The 13,075-nt window shown below is 31.8% G+C and overlaps 1 protein-coding gene across 18 annotated transcripts in view; it reads right to left on the minus strand.

Moving 5' to 3' along the window:
• Positions 1-13,075, minus strand: part of DMD (dystrophin) — a 1,135,802-nt gene that overhangs the window by 568,339 nt on the left and 554,388 nt on the right. The gene's annotated exons all lie outside the window — the stretch shown is intronic.

Genomic DNA, 13,075 nt, shown 5'->3' on the forward strand with positions numbered 1-13,075 from the left:
GGACTAAAAAGTTGTTATTTAATCTAGCAAGTATAATTTGGAATTTTCTGATTGGAATGGTCTTTAATGCATTCTTACATGAAAAAGAAAACTCAGCTACACACCTCTTCATGAAGTTAGGATTTTTTTTTTTTTTTTTTTTTTTTTGTAATATGGAAAAATATGAAATAGACACCCTATTCTGGAAGCACATGCATACACCAAATGTAAAGACATCCCAGAATGTTTTCATTCTACAAGTCAATTGATGGCATTTGAATGCATACTGCCATAAAAGGTAACAAAAAAGTGGTTGTTTATATAATAAATTCTCTGTATTTCCCATTTCATTTTTTAATGAATTATAGATAAAAATGTAACACCAAAAGTGTTCTTTGGAGCAGGGAGACCTCCACTCCCTTTTCACTAAACTTCAAATACTAAATCACCTGCATGCCCATTAAAAAAGGAATAGTTTAAGATATCAATTATATGCAGTTTCACAAGTGTGAATTTATTAATGGATTGTGGGACCAAGATCCTTCGAGTTTGATCTCTGTCGTCTCAAGAATAAAAACTTTAAATATTGTTGACCTCAAAGAAGTGTACAAGTATTTGTTATTAAATGTTCAAAAATCCTGTTATATAGATTTGGAGCCATTTATGTGAAAGACAATTGATCAATGGTCCTGAAGAACACAATAGCATTATTTACCCACTCATTATGCAAAAGAAAACAAATATAAGCACACACTACCTCAGCAAGATGTCTCATTTTAATTCAGGACATATTTCTCTCTTCAGTTACCAAGCTGAGTCATCTGGTTCTTCAATTTTCTTTAGAGTCTTAAAATATGCATATACACACTCTAGAAGATGTATGCATATCACATATAAACCCCATAAAGTTATCTGTAGACTTGTGTTATTCTGTTGCATTTCTTATGCAAATTTAATTGCTTTGCTTACACTTTTCTCACTAAATTACTTTCTCAGTACATCTGCTAACACTGAAGCCTCTCTAATTACCATATCACTGCTATAATTTTTATTATTTAAAAGAAGTTGCTTTAAAAAATTTGTGCTTGCCTTCTGTATGTTTCATGAATCACAGGCCCTGAAAAAATAACAGTTTACTGTGGTAAACCTAAAGAAAAAGCTGTCCCATTTGATTACAAAATGGGATAATCTCAACAGGCCACTGAGACCTGCATGAAGCAATACATATTTTAATTCCTCAAGACTACACTGAGACACTTCTGCATGCAGCAGTGAACTTCAGACCCACATAAGGAATATTTTAACTCTATTTGTATTTTTCTTTTTGACTCAGAAGACAATATTTCTACTCACAGTAATGAAAAGAGCATGCTAAGTGTGCAAGGGTTCCCACTCAAAAAGAGGTCACATGAATATGTGATGCAGCATACAATTAGTTTCTATAGTTGTATGAGATTAGTCTAGTCTTTTCAACCCAAATTTAGGCCAACAAATATATACACATGTATATGCACATGGATGCATTTAGATGAAATAAAATCTGTGTCTTCTCATGCTAAACTATTATTGAAACTACAAAAAAGTCAAGCAGAAATCCAGTGTGTAAGCACTTCATGGTTATCACACTTGATTATTTATAGTGGCAAAATCAGGAACCTTTCAATCACTGTTATGAAGAAAAATGGGATGTATGCAAATATATATTCATACTGCCCTTATAGGAAACTTTAAATATTTTTCATAGCTGGATTATTACTTGCATAATTCTACTGTTTATATTTTTAGTTAAACTGTAAAGCATTACAATCAGAGAAATAAATAAACAAATAAACAAAAGGATAGACATATAAAAGTAGACACCTACCAGAACCTGCCCTCATATTTTGGTAGATTATTTTTTAAAAAGTCAGTCAAAATAAATTCATTTCTCAAGGCTATTTTTTTAAGAGTTGAAAATTTGATACTACTTTAGAAATCAAGGATTAGGTATGTTTATCTTTATTGGGGTTTTCATCAGGCCACAGGTGTTTCTTTCCTTCTATCTTTCCTGCATTGAAAGTATCATGACAGAACCCACAGCAGAAGCTGTCATCTTGCACCATGGAATGGAGGGTAGGCATGTCCATTACTGACAATTTTAATCAGCAAAGAGAAGCATTTTTAGCTTGTCCCAGTGTTCCCTGGAATTGCCTTATAATAGACATTAAAACAGTCAGAGTCCTTCCTTATATTCTGGACAAGCATTTTAATAGCAATGCAAAGGTGAAACTAAATCATATTCTAAAACTGTAGTAAGAAAAAAACTTATGAAAGAAGAACACAGCAGCTGAGGGCAACTAGTACAGATATATGCAATTGATGATGCCAAAATGGCTCATCAGGACCATGGCAGGTTAAGACTATAAGGATTAAAAATTAATAGGAAAGTGGAAATTAAAGATATAGATAACCATTTAAGAATGGTTTTGGATAAGTTGAATCTGATAAAATGGCAGAATGCATTACAGTTACTTAAAAATACTTAAATTAGTATTTAAAAGTATATAGTACAACATATATATAAAATACAAGTAAAATTAAGTGATTGAGAAATGCTAGGGTAACTGGCCATTTCCTATATCACTATTTCTGTGGAATACAATTTTAGTGATAATTTTTTTCCTTAATTGTCAGTGATTTAATGATGCACAAATTATTGTTTGTCTCTGAAAGAACAACTTATTTTGTGTAAGATTCAAAATTTCATGCAATGTTTGTTATCAAGCGTTATCATGTATCAAATAGTAAATTGAATTTTCTTCCCCTTCATTACATAATTTCAATTAAGTGACACAATCCTTCCATACATATGACTCCACTTAAACTGATTTTATTGATAGTTACCATGCCACACCAGGTGCAACAAAACTGTAAGAAACAAATTCATGAGCTGTCCCTTAAAGTGAAGGCCAAGAAGCAAAACCAAAATAAACCAACCAAACAAAATGACAACAAAATCTCAACAAAGAAGTAATGGAATAATGCAGGTTTTGCTAGGAAATTCACATACCTTCCCCACAGAAATACTTGTGATCATTACTGCCTATATCTAACATGGTGTTGGCATCAGAGCTAACTAGTCTTGGAGAATGCTATTAATTTTCCTTTAACTGTGGAAAATTTGTTGTTAAAGCACCTTTCACCCCTCTCAGTGTATTCATTTCCTTTCATCTTTTTGCAGAGGGAATAATTGCATCACATTTGCTGTTCAAGAGTTTACAACCAGAAAGCTTCCAAATTTCTTGTGTCACATCTTGGCAACTGTTTAATTTTTTTGGTCCCTTCTCATGATAGGTCTCTAAACCTTAGTGTCTGTGCTTTTGATTTAATGACTCCACATAAACATGGGAGGAGTAAAGCTGCATAACACTCCCATCTGCATTGTTATACCTCAACACTGCTCCTGGCAGCACCCTGATGAGAGGTTCAAGGAAAACAAATGTGCCTACTCCCAAAGTGAAATAACACTTGAGAAAGCATTCCTTGCAAGCAGATGTATAGGAGTGTAAAAAAGTCAGTGACCTGTGCAGAATAAATGTGGTTTGCTACACATATGTAAAAAAAAAATGGAGCAGAAAACGCACACCTTCTGGACAAAGGCAGTGATACCTGAGAGAGTCCAAAACACTTGTGAATAACACGGTATCTGCTAGCCCATGTTCACCATCAGTATATCAAATAAAGAATTAGACACACAAAAGTATGATAAAATGCTATCAGAGGTCAATATCCACTTTAAAGTACTTCTTTATAAAAAAGCTTTTTTCACCCCTTACTATGCCAGCTGTGAGGGGTGAGGTCAGCTAACATTCAGAGAAATTTATTCTGCCTTCAGTGTTCCTACCTTATCTTACCTGTAAGTGCATAGAAGTAGAAACATCAAAATTACACTGATTATATGGAATTTTCCCTATGAGGTTGGATGGCCTTAGTCAATCACAAACAAGTTATCAGTACAAAAAGAAGCATCTCCTTCAAGTACAGAGAGATCTAAATTCTCGATGCAGGATTAAAAATTTATAAATTCCTTCTGTAATTCTATGAAGACACGACCTTAAAAGACACTTGGAAACAATAAAATATCCGTAAAATATTGAGAAAAAAATAAATAATATTTTAAGCAAGAAAATAAATATTGTCTCACGTATATGACTTTTTTCCTACTCGTACTACAGAGTGGTTGCAGTCTACAAAATCTTGCATATTGCAACTCTCAAACCATATAGTTTAATGCTTGTATCTGATTTCATTAGTCACTTATATAAAAAAAGAGACATTAAAAATAGGCATTACTATTTTCAGCACTGTTCTTGGACAGGGAGTGCTTTATGCCTTCACAACACTTCTCTGCTAAGGCATATCTTACTTGAGAAATGCTGCTTTAACAGTTTTTATTCTGTGATAAAACAGCTCTGCTTGATCCATACATGCATAAAATTAAATAAAGCCAGCCAAAATAAAGCTATTCGTAACAATGGAATTAATTAGAAAACATTTCAGTAAATTTTAAATTCTAGGAGTAGCAATAGAAAATTGCAGGCTTTGATTTTGAAAACTATCCATCAACAGGCATCGACCAGCCTGAACTTAATTCCATTTCTATTGTCTTATTTGTGCCCTTCATAATTTGATTGAAATGTAAACGTTTTCTCCATTAGAAAATGTATATTTCATGTATGTATAGGCTTAAATTATGGGATATCTCCCAATATCTCAGACAGTTCTGCTACAGTCTGATGAGTGCATTATTTTCCTACTTAGATGTGATGGGGGCAGGAGAAGAGGTGAAGAAAGATACAGACAAAAGCTGTAGCAATGAATTTAAAACAGTATATCCAGATTATTCATAGTTGTATCGTTTTTTTCCTGTTGTGTTTTTTTCTTTGTTTTTCCTGTTGTGGTTTTTTTTTTTTTTCAAATGAATACTTTAAAAACTATGTCAAAGCATTTTGATACTGCAGCCAATCCTTTGTGTTCCTCACACCCTTGTGCTTTTGGAGCCCTCCAAGACGCCAAATACACTTGGTCAAATTGCAAAATGAACACCCCTTTCTCACTTGCTGAACGATGTCTTTGTTTTTTTCTGGCTTAAATAATTGATTCTAGATAGGAACTCTCCTCAAACTGAGATACAGCTACACATTGAATCTAAAAGCAGCTTATTTGAAAACTTACCCAGCTCTCCTTACTAAAGACCTGCTAGCTTGCACAGAAATAAGTAACTAAGAAGATTCAAAAATTCCAGTATTTCTGCTGTTAATTTTAAACCTACTTGCTAAGCAAAGAGAAAAATAAAAATAATTTCAACTATGATGAGACTGGGGCAGAAGACTCTCATACAATTCAGTATATGTGATATAAGTAATATTTTTCAAAAAACAAAGGAAGATAAAACAGAGTCATTTGTATCTTATACCACATCTGCAATGATACCATGTCCAGAAGAAAAACAAAATAGACATTATGGCATTATTGACTAACTGGAACTACTGAGATATAGAAAATGTCACTTGTTCTAAATAAATTATGCATAAATCTTAATTGCTTCTGATAATGATGGCATATCTCAATATTAATAAAGCAGCAGAGCAAAGCTGACAAAGAAATCTGTGTCACATAACTTTAAACAGAAAATTTTAACATTATAAAAGGAATTTTTAAATCTATTAAAGAGTCTATATCATAAGTATTTACTAAACACTTCTCAGACCATGCACAGTCAGTACGATTCTAGGGGGAGATAGCACCAATGAGCCAAGAGTGATAGCCATTATCAGTAGTAGAAATCACAAAATAAGCAAAAGCTTACACTACATTTTGGAAAGAGAAAAATCAGAACACTGCAAAATCTACATCCTAGACTGATTTTCAACAAGTATTTTAAAATGTTGTTTAGTATTTTATACGGGCTTAACTGGAAAATACTTTTGTAAATTATTTATATGCAGCACCTTCTGGTAGAAAAAATATATTTGAAAGTTTTTATATGCTAACAATAGAATACACAAATCCAGCCATTTCTTGGATTGATCTTGTAATTTTACACAGCTAAAAGACTTACAGACATTATGCATGTAATACTTCAGTAAATATCTACTTGACACTTCAGAAAATTAAACTCTTGTACACAGTCCTATATCCCTGCAGCTATAATGTCCATTTGTGACAGACTCTATTGACTTTGTCAAACCAGTATCATAAACTCAGCCACGCAGAAGGAAATATCCAAAAGAATAAAAAGAATTTCAAATTATTTTTTCCTCAAAATTGAATTTCACAATCATGTTTCTTGGACAGTGATAAGCTATAGAGGTGAAATAGTGACAATAGTGGCAGGACTAGTATCACACAATTTGCTGGAAGTCAGCCTACTTCAGAACAGATTTTGGTCAACGCCAACTTATTTAATGGTGGATTTATTAAGACTACAGAAGTGCCACAATCTTAGATAGCATTTATACTGCCTAAGGGCATGAAGCTTTAGGGCTGTCTTGAGTATGTATGTGTAACTACTGAGTGATCACCAAGAACCAATTAATGATAAAGTTCAGACATGTTAGAATACAGACTACTGAGACCTGATTTGACTAGACCATTTTGGAACTGACTGCTGATTTGTGATGCTAACTTTCCAGATATTTATGCCAGCTACATCTGTTAGGTAATTTCAATATAATTTAGGAAATAAAGTAAAAAATAATATTGAAGTACCACATCCGTAATGAATGCCATCAGCTTCAAAGAACAAAGTCCTAAACCCTAAACTTTTACACCTTCCAGAAATGTTAATCAGTGTTACTTAATAATTTTCATCTGTAATCTACATTTATAGAGATACAACCATGTATAATAACAATTATGTCACTTAGGCTGATTTTTTTACTTCAGGGAAAAAAAATTGTTTCTTTAAATGATGTGAACAAAACTGTTGGCCATCCAGCAGTTCTGAAAGTTAATTAAATATAGAATAGAAAATTCAAATAGAAAATTCAGCACTCACACTGCATATTGACAAATTTGCTTCTTCCCCTACCTTTGTGTGTATAGTCAGATGAATCCATGAAAAACAACAAAATACAGCAACAAAAAAACTCCAAAAGAAAATAACAAAAAAAAAAAAAGACCCTAACCAAACCAAAACAAACCCTCCAGCCATGAGTGATGTTGACATGCTGAATTGTAGACAAGAGATGAACATCATCTCTTCAAAAAATACTGTCACTTAGGGCCAGATCACTCTGCAGGAGGTATTTTCCCTTATTATTTAATGCAATAATAGTGCCAAGTAATTTTTGACATCAAAATCCACAGCATATAATTTATTACACTAATAAATCATAATATACTATAGCAGAGAAAATAATATGGTAATTAACTGCCCTGTTTTTCAAATAACTGGGTAATTATAAAGAAGAAAATATTATTGTTGCATAATGCTCAGTTTGGTCTGAAAGCAGAGACCACTGGATCCTATGTTGTACATGATTTTTTAACCAAAGGCTTGATCTCGTTTCCATCTCAAACATTCTGTGAGCAGTGAGAAAAGTCTGTGGCATGGCTAAGGCCACATTTGTATAACTATATAATTTAAAGACAAATTTCTAACCCTGCTTTATTCTATGTTGCAACAAGAGTTTTCACTCCTATGTGACAAGGGAAAGATATCAAGTTTCACTTTTAAACTTGAGAATGCAATTTAGATCACTTCAATAAAGTTTATAACACATAAAGAAAAGTGGCCAAGAAAAATCTTGTCTGCATAGTTCTGTAACCCACAATATGGGATTTTTTAACTTAATTGTACAGCCAAAACACTACAGCTTTGCAGTGATAAGAGTGAATACTATACAGAATTGACAAGAAAACATGAGGGAAAAAAATATGTTTTAGGAAAACTCAAAATTACACAGTAAACTTGTCCACTTATACAAAAAAGGCTATGGATTGTCTTCACTTAAATTACTGCAGCACTGCATGCATTCATTTTAGACAGAAAGGTAAAGTGCATTGTAAAATGCATCCATAAAATTAGCTCTTGAGCTATAGCAAAGACAATATCCATCTTCAGTTGATATTGTCCCATCTTTCCCATAACCTTATCTTAAATCAGATAGAAATTAAAGGATTTTTAGGTACACTTAAACTACTTGAAATACATTTTCCAGTAGGAATTTCCAGGTTGATGGATACTGAAAAATAGGTGTAAACATTCAGCTGTGATTCTGTTCCCTTAGCACCTTATTCATCCTCATCCTGCTTTTTCAGACCACATTCAAAAAAATTATATAGTCTTTAGCTATGCTGTGTAAAGCTATTTGTTTAAAAAAGGAGCCACTGCCAGTGTCAGAAAAGTTAAATGGTGTCACAGTATCACCTCTGGCCCATTCTTAACAGACCCAAAGTGCACAGGTGAATTGGATACTAATCCATCACTGTGCAGTTCTTCTGCCCTGTAGGTGTTTTCCTGTTTTTTCTAATGTCTTTTCTCTCTTTTATTTCTCTCTCTCTCTCCACTCATTCTAAAAATAATGAAGAATTAGTTTGCCCCTTCTTCTTGTCAACCATTACTTGTTTATTTGACCCAAGAAACATTTAAGCAAGGATAAGAGAAGAAAATCACTTCATCCCAGCATCAGTGTTTGTGAAAACAATGGAAAACAACAACTGAAAACAATGATAGCACATCACCATTGAAGTGTCCATGTCATTTTAATGGAGACTGATAATCAGAACATTGAGTCCTGTGTTTATCTAACAGTGAAATATTTATTTCAATTAATGTTTGAAAGATATTTTAGAAAATATCTTTATATATACAAATATTATAATGGTAAAAAGAGATAATAAAAATTTATTAAATCTGCTAAATAGAGCTCCACATGGAAATATTAACTGAAGATTGTAATATGCTCTTAAAAACTGAAAATAAACAAAGTCTTGGATTTTAAATATAAATTTGATCAGTCCTTAATCTGGCTACAGGAGTTGATCACATACTCTCTCACCTGAAATTTATTATCCAGTTAGGAGACAGGCATTTTGAATTTCTGAATGCTTTAAATGATCTTAAAGAAAATAATTACTTTTATTTGGAAAAATGAAGTACTAAGGGTCCTGGTATATTTTTATCCATGTTGCATTATGCATGTTGCAGGTAACTATCAAACTTCTCAAACTAAACCACTTACCTTATAAAAATAAATACAAGTTTTGTATAACTATATTCTTTATTCATCCTTGATCATAACATAGTCTAATTGGTATGAAAAAGACAGTTTCTCCTGTTGTTTATCATTTGATCAATTCTGTATGGCCAAAATCCAAGCCCAATTATTTCAGGAGTAAAATGATCACAAATTTCAATAGAATGTTTGTGTGTGTCACCAAGAAAATTACTGAAACTGGTAAGCCTGTTTTTTTTGCTTGTATGTACAATAGTAGACACATAATTTTGACAGATTGCAAGAGGTTCTCTTGTTCTAAAGATACTCTGTCTTACAATTTCCAGCATGCACAGCTCAGCCAAGAGAGGAAAGTTGAAAGACCACCATGTATAATAGCAGAGAGTGTGTTGAGCATCTTGATACAATATGGTAATAGGACATACATGAAATAAGAATTTGCAGTGTAGGCTCTATACCTGTCTTCATCTAGATAATGTTTTCTAATGATAAAGGCCTTCAGCCCTCTACACCCAGAGTAATTTCAACCAGCTCAGGAAAATCTAAGCTGAGCCATGACACAAATACACTCATAGACTGTTGAAATTATAACACTGGGAAAAAAATTCTAGAAAACAGACATAAGGATAGTTTAATTAAACTTAATCAACATACTGATAACTGATTTTGACCAATAATTGAAGGAAACAATCTAAATCTACCTTTTTCTATTGATAAATATTTTCACCACCTTGGAAGAGTAGCTAAGCTGTTTCAGAAAAACAGTATAACTGAAGATTCATGCTTAGTCTGTAGCAGGGGGATATGACAACTTTTCTGAAGATACTGTGTGAGTGCCAAGGCTTAATGATATCTGATTCTGAAAAGATGCTTTAGAAATAATTGTCCCTTAACCTCTCCAATGTTATTTTTTACTGATTTTTTTTAATGCATGCAGTGTTAATATTCAAAAATTGCATACTGTTTTAGGATTAAACTGTAAAGGCTTGTTTTTTTGAAGAGTATCTCAAATGATCATGGATTTCAGTGGGATTTAGTGGTTAATCATAATTTTAAAATATTATAGAGAAATATTTCACTCCTTTTTATAAGTTATTTAGATTTCACCACTGGTGTTACTACAACTGATTTTCTACCCACTATTTATTCTGACACATATGAATAAAAACAACGTGTGAGAGAAAAAACTTGTAAGACAACAAAAACTCTGCAATTCTTTTTCCGCTCAATGTGATTTTAAGTTGTGTGCAGTTGAATTTATGTATTCATGTATCATATTTAATCTGTAAATGCAATAAACCCAACTTTTTCCTTATAGAATGTTGTATATTAGTTGCTGACAATTTTCACATAGAGGACCACTCTATCAAACGGATTAATATCTCAAAAATATTATTAAACAGAATACGCATGTTTGAGGTGATATAAATATAATATACTCTATTTTCAAAAGTGGTGATAGGAAATTCCTTTTTCTAAATATACACCTATATATTGTCAATTAGTGTTTGGATAGTTACTGCTATGTATTGGTAAGACACTAAGGATGCAACAAGGATTCACCATTCTAGAAAGAATAAATCCTCCTAAGTCATGGTTCCTATATCCTTCTGACAGGTCTGCCCAACAAATATTGGGGAAAAGTAAAATCCAGGAGAGCATGATAATCTAATTTCACACTTTGATATCAAAAATATATTAGCTCCAACAAATGTAAGAAATGAAAATCTGTCATTAAGCAACATAATTAAAGGTTTTCTTCAGTGCAGTCTTGCTATGTTTATTCAATGAAGTGTAAGGAATTGCAAGATACACAGTAAAACTAAACCCTTACTGATTTATAACAACTTTCAGTTGTTAAATAACTATTATGGAATACATCATAAATTATAAATAAATGCAGCATTTTTCTATTTCTTTTGCTTTAAAGAAAAAAAATCAATTTTGTATTTTTATTGTATGGCTTTATTCAGTTGTTGATTAACATAGAAAATCTCTGTGGAAGCTATTTTTGATGGTATATGCATGTGTTCAAGTGAATAGTTTGAATTTTTCTTTTTCTTTTGTATTTTAAAGTCTTGCACAAACAATTAATGCATCCTCACAACATCCCTGTGAGGTAGGTACTTACGCTGTTTAATAAAAAGGAAAAAAAACTTGAGAAGTTCCCTCCGTTTCACTAATTCAGCAAAGTCAAAACAGTAACAACAACAAGGTTGCCTCTCTCATGTCTCAGTAGCTTCTGTATAAATTCTAAAATATTTCGTATGAATATAAGCTTAGTCATTGTCAACAGAGCAAGGCGTTTTTAATGTGAAATGAGAAGGATACTGTAATTGTCCTGTGTACATGTAAATTTCATTGAATAACCTTATTCCCTAGACAAATAGTAAGAAGTAGACTTCTTGCATGAAATATTTAATATTTAAAATGTAACCTTCCAAGGTTATAAATACAGTATATAATTATATATTTTAAGAATAAAAACATATGTAATGGTTACATGAATTTAAAAAGTTGGTGAGTGTATTCATATAAGCAATTCAAAAAACATGCTGGTACACATCTACCTTACATATTTGAAAGAAAAATATACTAAAATAAAGTTTATTGATCTGCTAGTAAAATTTTATAATGGATATATTCATCCCCTCTCATGGAAGGTGGTGGGTGACATAAAAAGCACAGTGACAGCAGAATGGTTTTATATAAATTGCATGCACAATCTGATTTCTTACTTGATTATCAAAGGAACAAATATATTCATTTAAAAAAGCCAGCTCATTTACAAGACAAAGTGACTCTCTCTCTAGCTCCATGTCAATATAAACAATTTGCGACTGATTACATCCATCAAGTTTAATATAAACCATAGTAATCTGAATAGTGTAATCAGATGGAACAAGATTTAATAACATACAAACCAAAGTTAATGTTTCTCTGATTGCTTCCATTAACTGCATAACTATCCAAAGTGTTAGTTTTACATATACATTATGTAACTTAGTATTAGAAAAGTTAAAAATACACAATATAGTACATTATATAGATGACTGTATGCATCAAAAGTTTATACATATTGATGGTTTTTAGAAATTTTTTCCTTTTTAAAACATAGTTTACCATATATCAATTAAAAAATAACACTTCACATGTTTAAATTGTCATTATCTGATCAGTATTTTCCCTCTGCAATCTAGGTGCATTTAAAAATAAATAAACAAAATTGTATTTTGATTAAACACCCTTTTACCACTAGCACTTTAAGATTACAGAGAATACATAAAGCAACAACTTCCTTAAAAGCAAATCTTATCTTTCTTCATATAAAATCAAAAACCCAGAAGACAATGTGCAGAGTAGTAAGAATGGCAAGAAAACTCATTTAAGTGCAAAAGCAACCTCTGGTAAACTTCTAAATGGGTAATACTCAATACATATCTTGTTTGTAAAGCTGGAATACTGACAGTTTATTTCCCTTTTATTTACTCAGTTATTGCAGCATATATAAACCAGTAAGAATAATTGTATTTTATATACAACTCAACAAATTCAGAAGACATGAAGATGGTTTGTAAAATTATGTTTTCATCCTGTCAAATTTAAAGTTTCATTTTCTTACAAAAACTTGTTTGAAAGTTCAAGCAGAACTTTGAAGAAGAGGATATGTATCTATAAAGTCATAAAAATTTTTCCAATCACTTCCTAAAGTGAGTATAACATATCATGGACAAATAAAAAAACCAATTAAAATTGGCATGGGATGGGTAGTTTGGAAAAGACAACTTTTGTGTTTTTCATGTTCAGTGAAAAAAATAGATGCATGGCAAACTAACATTTTTAAACTGAGAAATGTTATGGAAAAATAATGAGGC

The sequence above is a fragment of the Taeniopygia guttata genome, chromosome 1, assembly GCF_048771995.1.
Source record: "Taeniopygia guttata chromosome 1, bTaeGut7.mat, whole genome shotgun sequence".
Taxonomy (NCBI): Eukaryota; Metazoa; Chordata; class Aves; order Passeriformes; family Estrildidae; genus Taeniopygia; species Taeniopygia guttata.